Genomic DNA, 8,645 nt, shown 5'->3' with positions numbered 1-8,645 from the left:
CTTGACCCTACGGGTTGCGCCACACTCGGGTCTACCAAATCTCTGTTTCCTAGGTCCCATTCCCAGGGCCCATCACAAGAGGTTACATAGCTTCAGCTCCTGCAATAATCAGCAGGAGAATTAGGAGACCTCCTGGCAGACGAGTCAAAGGATTTGATGGGTGAGGTCTTGCCTTCCATTCTGCTCTTGTTCTTCCGGTGTGGCTTGCTGCACACGATTGCAGTGAACCCAGGGTCCAATCCCGTCAACCTTTACAGCAGTAGGAGTGGTAAGCAAAACAACATAATTGCCTTTCCATCTAGGTTCTAATACACACAGGAGGGGCCTTCCATACAGAATCTCAAAAGGGCAGCTTATAAGGGGTGTTACGTGCCTGAAAGAGTGCGAAAGGAAGGAGGGTCACCCAGTCCCCGCCAGCCTCTATTGCCAACTTCGTTCTGATTCATTCTCTCAACCTGTCCTGAGCTCTGGGGATTATATTCACAATATAACTTCCATTTCATCCCCAGAGCTTGGGCCAACCCTTGTACAATCTGGCTCACAAAGGCAGGTCCGTTATCAGAGCCCATAGTCACCGGCAGCCCGTACCTAGGCACTATCTCCTCTAAGCTCTCCCTTCCACTCACCCCGAGAAGGTATCTACCAGAACCACCATATAGCGATACCTGTACTTGCCTGGCCTTACCTCAGTGAAATCTATCTCCCAGTGTTGCCCTGGCTCTTCCCCTCGGTACCTCGTTCACACTTCGCAAGCCTGGATTATCTCTCGTCCAGTTGTATTTTCCTCAAACACTGATCAACACGCAGATTCAGTCCATATTTGCTTTCATTTATCTACTGAGTGTACCCAAGCTTCTTCTTCAGACTCTGGCATCTCAGGGGGAGGAGGGCGAGGGAGCCTGAAGTAGACCTTCACAGAATCATAGATAAACCACTGTAGTGCAGTCAGAGTGCCGATCATGATACCACCCTTCCATACACCTCTAAATCCAAGTCTCTTGAGGATCTGAGAGGCACTGCTACCCTTCTCCTTATTCAACACAGACACCACGGAATCAGCAACAGTACGTTCAAAGCAGGCAAACTTCATGGTATCTGTCTCATCCAAAGAGGAGCAACCCCCTTGTAGAACGCCTTTAAGCCTTCTTCCTTATACATTTTGGGAGCTGCATTCCTCAGAGTGTTACCATAACCTGGTTGGGTTTGAATTCGAAATTTAGCAGTTTCCATAGCCTCACTCAGAGCCTCATTAGGGGAGTTCTTGAACCCCTGTGGGAGGCGGGTCCAAGTTAATTGTCAGCAAAGAATTCAGCACTGGCAGAGGCAGCCAAATACAGTGATGTGCGCCACAGATAGGCATTCTCTCCAAGCATATAAAAGCCAAACTTTCAAAGCCCCTGCAGGGAGTAGCCAATGAGGGTCGGGGCCCATCCTTTGGCCAAGCCACGGAAACCATCCTCTTTGAGTGTAACTCAAAATCCATTAAGAATGCCCTTGTACTTCTGTGGGTCCACCTGCATACGGCATTTCACCAAATCCAGAGGAACAACAGCAGTGTGTGTCAGACCACAACTTAAGACCCCACCAAAGCCACACAGTGCATAAAACTTCACGGAGCCATATTCGGCTGCTCTTTCCTTTGCCCATCTCTTACATAGCTGCTCCCATCAGTGAACCATACTAGCTCACTGTTGTCTAGGGGTACATCGGTTAAGTCTTTTTGTGCCGCCAGGGCCTCAGCCAGTATCTCGCTGCAATCATGGAGCTACAAACAGCTGGAATGGCTTATTTGGGTTAGGCAGGGCAAGGGCTGGGGCTTCTAGTAGGGCCCGTCTGAGTGTCTGGAAAGCCTGTTTCATTGGCTCAGTCCAAGTCCAGTTTGGGGTCTCTTTACTTCCCTCATACAAGGGCCGGGCCTTCTCAGCAAACCCCATGATCCATAGTCTGCAATATCCAACAGTCCCCAGAAACTCTCTCACCTGGCGGGGGGTCTTGGGCCTTCATGGCCTGGGTTAGCCACTTTTGCCCCTGCCTGATCTTATACCCCAAACAGATGACCTCTTGCTGGGCTATTAATTGTGTAGCAGAAGGACCTCTGGGTGGCAGGTCCTCACTCAGCACCTCTTGAACCTCTGTGGGATTACCGGTTGGCCTTCCCCCTCAGTCCACTCAAAGGCAAATATCTCCTGGCTCTGGGCCGCCAGGGGTAGGCTGAAAAAGGCATCTTTCAAGTCCAACACAGTGTACCAAGTGTACTCAGGCAGCAAACTGCTCAGGAGGGTATACGGGTTAGAGACAGTGGGGTGTATGTCACTCACCCGTTTGTTGACTTCTTGCAGGTAATCTGTCCCCCCTGGCTTCTTCACCAGCAGTAAGGGGGTGTTCCAAGGGGATTGACACCGCTTGAGAATTCCGGCATCCATGAGACGTCGAATGTGGGGAGTGATCCCCTGCTGAGCTTCCTGGCTCATGGGGTACTGTCTCACCCTCACAGGAGTTGCCTAGGCCTTTAGCTCGATGACGACCGGATGTGTTTGGCCAGTCCCATCCCTGCCGTTTCAGCCCAGGCCAACAGGTATTTATTCATCTCTTAAGGCTAGGGATCATTCTCCCAGCTCTGTAGGAAAACCCAATGGCCTCTCCTTTCTTCCACAGAATACTGCTATGACACAGGAATGGGATCTCATTTTTCTCCATTTCCTGCTTTAACCACTCTCTCCCCAACAGTTCTCACCTGCTTAAGCCCCTCTCTAGAAGGGATAGATGTTTTCACAGTATCATCAATAGCCCACCACTGATCAGCAAGGTAAAGTGCCACAGCTGTGAGTGAGTCCTCAGGTGCAAAGAGAGCAAGAACTTTCTGGGTCTGATCTCCACCATAGAGAGGTACAAAGCCTACATTTGACAGGCTAATACGAAAACATTCCAGATTTTCAGGGTCCCCATACCTCAGATCTAACATGTAGTCTTCAGCAGAATTTTCCAGTTCCTCATGACTGCAATTATCCAACATATCCACAGGGAATGCCATCAGCCACAACAAGTCTCTTCCAAGTAGAGGGGCTGGGCATTCTGGTATCACCAAAAACGAATGGGACTCCTGATGGGTCCCCAGATCTACTTTTTGTTAATAGCATTTTGTCCCCGTGGCTCCTTGCACAAAGCTGGTCTACCATGAAGCCAACGGGTTTCCCTTCCACATGTATGGTTACCCAGGATTCGGGGAGGGGTGCCAAGTCTTGACTCCCCTAGTCACTGTCTTCCCCCGCATATAGAACTCGAGTTCCAGGGGAGATTCTCTGTCTCTGGGTTGTACCTCTCCTCAGGTCCCTCTTAGGGCACTCGTTTTTCCAGTGCCCCTCTTCTCTGCAGTAGGCACACTGATCTTTCTTTAGGGCCTGCCTTTTTGGTTTCTGTTTTTCTCCCATCCAGGGGTCTCGAGGTTCCCTCAATTCTGTTCCGGCTTTTATCCCCACAAAAAGAATCTGGGCTAGCTCCCTCTGGTTCTTCCGGTTTTCCCTAGTTCTATCCTTCCTGATCTTCTCAGCTAATTCCCTTTCCTCCCGTCAAATTCGTTCTTCCCTTTCTTCTGGGGTCTCCTTATTATTAAATACCTTTTCAGCTGCTTTCAGTAAATCCTGTATCGTCTGTTCTCCCAATCCCTCTATCTTTTGTAATTTCTTCCTAATATCTGGGGCTGCCTGATTTACAAATGCTAAGAGGACTGCAGTGCGTGACTCCTCAGCCTGGGGGTCCATAGGTGTATATTGCCTGAAAGCTTCCATTAGCCTCTCTAGGAAGGCTGCCAGGCTCTCAGTGGGCTCTTGCCTTACTAAATCGGCTTTCTTGCTGTGGCCTGCAGGCCAGCCATCAGAGTCTGGCGGTACACTCGGAGAAGCCCCCTACCTTCCGCTCGCTCAAAATCCCAGTTAGGCCACAACAGAGGAAACCCCTTGTCCACGAGATGAGGCTGGGCGGTTGGCCTCCCGTCAGCCCCTGGGACCCATTTCCGTGCTTCTGCCAGAATTTGCTCCTGCAACAGCTGCTGACAATCATAGTGAAAGGAGAGTTTCACCTGGCTGGGCTCTAGTTACTGAGGCTTACTTATTGTAGGGCCTTCAGAGTCCGCCAGAGTGTAGCCCTGGCCAGGACTCATCAATTGCCCCACAACCATTCGCCTGTTCACTGAAACTCCTGCCTGAAAAGAGTCTAATTAAAAACCAGAGACAATGCCGGCACACACACAAACACAGACAAACATGGAGAGCCGAAGACAAACACACAGACAGACAAATGTCGGCCGACAACACAGCACTGGGTTTTCGGGCCCCCTGACCAGACCAGACTCGGGATCAGGAAAGGAACTCTCCTTCCCACAGAGCCAGCTGCCTTCCATTGCGCTCGCTGGCCTTGGCCTTATGCCAGCTAGAGAAAGCTTTCTCCTGTGCCAGATACCCCCTGCTTCACAGCAGGGCCCCGGAATTACTCTGGACTTTTCCTGTGCCAGATACCTCCCTGCTTTACAGCAGAACCCCGGAATTACTCCGGACTTCCTGTCCTGCCTGAGACAATGCCGGCACACACACAAACACGGAGAGCCAAAGACAAACACAGACAGCTGACAACACAGTGCTGGGTTTTCGGGCCCGCTGAGTTTTCCTGAGCACCGGTGATATTATCTATCCTTCTCCTCTGTCCTGGAAGTGTTCTCTTCCCCCAGTAAAGGGATCCCGGACGAGCCCCCAAATGTTATGCCCGATGTCCAAATCCCCGAGCGGGAAGAGAGAAGGCCTCCAAGACAATGCAACTCGCCAGAAGGGAAGTTTATTACTGACTCGAGCCAGGACTCTCCACCCGCAACCAACACAGTGGTGCAAGTCAGAGAGTCCCGAGCCCAAGCTGATACACAAATTTATAGGGTGAGAAGCAGATTGGTTACACGTTTGCAAAGCAATTTCATTGGTCAATACTTTTGCACGCACGGGACTCTCCTGGGGGTTTCCGCCCCGTTCCTAATTTCCTAATTGGCAAACATCGGTGAAAGCTAATTGGTCCTAACTGGCAAACAGTGGTCATTGTTAAGCGAAAGCTACCTGATAGTAGGAAGGCCTACTCCTAATCTAAGTTGTGTTACTTCTGCTCGCCTCACAGGTCGTGTTCAACTATTTGTGACCCCCACTCACTGCAGCACCCCAGGCTTCCTGTCCTTCACCATCTCCTGGAGTTTGCTCAAATTCATGTCCATTGGGTCAGTGATGCCATTTAACCATCTCATCCTCTGCCATCCCCTTCTCCTCCTGTCCCCAATCCCTCCCCACATCAGGGTCTTTTCCAATAAGTCAACTCTTTGCATGAGGTGGCCAAAGTACTGGGGTTTCAGCCTCAAATCAGTCCTTCCAATGAACACCCAGAACTGATCTCCTTTAGGATGGACTGGTTGGATCTCCTTGCAGTCCAAGGGACTCTCAAGAGTCTTCTCCAACACCACAGTTCAAAAACATAAATTCTTTGGTGCTCAGCCTTCTTTATGATCCAACTCTCACATCCAATCATGACTACTGGGAAAACCTTCGTTTGACTATATGGACCTTTGTTGGCAAAGTGATGTCTCTGCTTTTTAATATGCTGTTTAGACTGGTCATTGCATTCTTCCAAGGAAGAAGTATCTTTTAATTTTGTGGCTGCAATTATCATTTGCAGTGATTTTGGAGCCCAAGAAAATAAAATCTGTCACTGTTTCTACTTTTTCCTCCTCTATTTACCATGACGTGATGAAACTGTATGCTGTGATCTTTATTTTTTGAGTGTGGAGTATTAAGCCAGCTTTTTCACTCCTTTCTTTCACTTTCATCAAGAGGCTCTTTAGTTCCTCTGCACTTTCTGCCATTAGAGTGATATCATCCGCATACGTGAGGTTGTTATTTCTCCTGGCAATCTTGATTCTGGCTTGTCATTCATCCAGCCTGGCATTTCACATGATGTACCCTGCTCAGAAGTTAAATAAGCAGGGTGAAAATAAACAGCCTGATGTATTCCTTTCCCTATTTTTCACCAGTCCATTTCCCTATCCCGTTCTATTATTTCTCGTCCTGCATACAGGAGGCAGGTAAAATGGTCTAGTGTTCCCATCTCTTTAAGAATTACCCACAGCTGTGATCCACACAGTCAAAGGCTTCAGTGTAGTCAATGAAGCAGAAGTAGATGTTTTTCTGGAATTCCCTGCTTTTTTTTTTTCTTTTCTTTGTTTGTTTTGGAATTCCCTTGCTTTATATATGATCCAATGAATTTTAATAATTTGATCTCTAGTTCCTCTGCTTTTTCTAAATCCAGCTTATACATTTGGAATTTCTTGGTTCCCATACTGCTGAAGACTTGCTTGAAGGATTTTGTGCATTAGCTTGCTAGCATGTGAAATGAGTGCAATTGCACGGTAGTTTGAATATTGTTGATTAGCTGTATACATCACACAACTGCTTTTCTTTTTGGGGTCTCCATATCCTCATCTCACATTAAGTGATGCATTAGTGTTGTTCTTAAGGACTCAGTGATCCCAAAGAATACTGAATTAAAAATCAAAAGCAATTTTTTTTGGCTGATCATTGCACACTGCATTGGATAATATCTGAGAATCCTTCCAGCTCTTAGATAAAAAGAAGCCCTGTCTGTTTTCCTTGCTCTGGTAAAGTTAGGTCTTCATTGTTCTCGCTTAACCACAGACAAATTATACTTCTGATTCTGCTCTATTGCTTATGGGATTAAATCTTCACATAATATTACATTTAATAATAAATATTTATCTCCTGTGAACATATCTGCCAAACAACCTGCTAGGCATTCTCAGGTGACACCCAGGAAAGGCTGCGTGTGTGACCTCTGCTCACAGTGGTTTCCCGTCCCCACCTGCTCACTCCTTCTGTACTCCTGTTAAGGTCTATGTGTGACGTCACAAAGTCACCATGCCTATGTTAGTCCACAGCACCCTGCTTTTCTAGGGTACTCCTGCTCATTCTTCAGAATTCAGTTTAAACAAGCACCTTTATTGTTTCATGCTCAATCTTGATAGAGAGAAATTCCTCTTTGTGTTCTCACGATTCCTTCGGCATGGTGAGATTATTGCTTTGGGCACGTCTTGTTTGTATTTCTGTCGCCACTATTGTCTCTTTCCTCCTCTAGATCATCAGTTGTTTGGAGGCAGGGAGCATGCCTTTTTCACTTCTGCATTTTTCAAACCAGGCACTAACTCGTGTTCAGTATTCGCTTACAGAGTGAATGACTGGTTCAGTGGATAGCTAAGGCCCAGAGTTGTGCACACTCCACTCTGTCATATATGCTTTCTGTGATGGAGGTGAGGGGGTGAGTGCAAGCCCCACTTAAACCCCCAGCTCCTGTCTCACCTTAGCAGTGCCAAGCCTTGTGACTGATTTCAGTGAGATCCCTGCCTGCTCTTTCTCACCTGGTCAGAGTGTCCTTACGTCTTTAATTCTCGGTGCACTCATTTATCTTTGGATGTGCTGTTAACATTCTTGTATCATTTACATAATCTTTAAGTCTGATTGCAAAGTCTGCTAAGCAAGTTCTCATGAAGGGCAAAAGGTGATTTCTGAAGGCTTAACAGTAGTCATGTATGGATGTGAGAGTTGGACTGTGAAGAAAGCTGAGTGCCAAAGAATTGATGCTTTTGAACTGTGGTGTTGGAGAAGACTCTTGAGAGTCCCTTGGACTGCAAGGAGATCCAACCAGTCTATCCTAAAGAGATCAGTCCTGAGCGTTTATTGGAAGGACTGATGTTGCAGCTGAAACTCCAATACTTTGGCCACCTGATGCAAAGAGCTGACTCATTTGAAAAGACCCTAATGCTGAAAAGATTGAAGGTGGGAAGAGAAGGGGACGACAGAGGATGAGATGGTTGGATGGCATCACTGACTCACTGGACAAGAGTTTGAGTAAACCATGGCAGTTGGCGATGGACAGGGAGGCCTGGCGTGCTGCAGTCCATGGGGTCGCAAAGAGTCGGACATGACTGAGCGACTGAACTGAACTGCAACTATGGTGGAGGTAATGAAGATAATGGTGACCTCCTTCAAAAGATCCCATGCATGTACTACAACACTCAGTGCCCCCAGCCCTGCAGAAGGCCACCACCAACCCACGTCTCTTCTGGAGACTCCTGGAAACCCACAGGCAAGTCTGGGTCAGTCTCTTGTGGGGTCACTGCTCCTTTCTCCTGGGTCCTGGTGCCCAAGGTTCTGTTTGTGCCCTCCAAGAGTCTATTTCCCAGTCTCGTGTAAGTTCTGGCAGCTCTATGGTGGGGTTAATGGTGACCTCCATGAAGACTTATGCCATACCCAAGTCTGTTGCACCCAGAGTCCCTGTCCCTGTGACAGTTCACTGCTGACCCGCACCTCCACAGGAGATGCTCAAACACAGTTCTGTCTCAGTCTCTGTGAGGTCCCTGAGTCCTGGTGTGCACAAGGTTTGTTTGAATTTTATGAGCGCCTCTGGCGGGAATGGGGTCTTACTGGGGTTTCTCTGACCTTGGAAGTCGTTGTCTTTCAGATGAGATGGAAGCCACCGAGGCCTTGAGCAGAAGAGTGACTTGTTCTGATTTCTGTTTTTTAAAAAATCACCTGATCACAGTGCTGAGA

At 48.0% G+C, this 8,645-nt stretch overlaps 1 pseudogene; it reads right to left on the bottom strand.

Moving 5' to 3' along the window:
* Positions 1–789: 789 nt before the first annotated feature.
* LOC122703215 lies at positions 790–3,013 on the bottom strand (annotated as a pseudogene).
* Between the last annotated feature and the right edge of the window lie 5,632 nt (positions 3,014–8,645).

This window comes from Cervus elaphus, chromosome 1 (assembly GCF_910594005.1).
Source record: "Cervus elaphus chromosome 1, mCerEla1.1, whole genome shotgun sequence".
Classification (NCBI taxonomy): domain Eukaryota; kingdom Metazoa; phylum Chordata; class Mammalia; order Artiodactyla; family Cervidae; genus Cervus; species Cervus elaphus.
The sequence above is the reverse complement of the archived record's forward strand: the minus strand, read 5'-3'. Positions and strand labels throughout refer to the sequence as shown.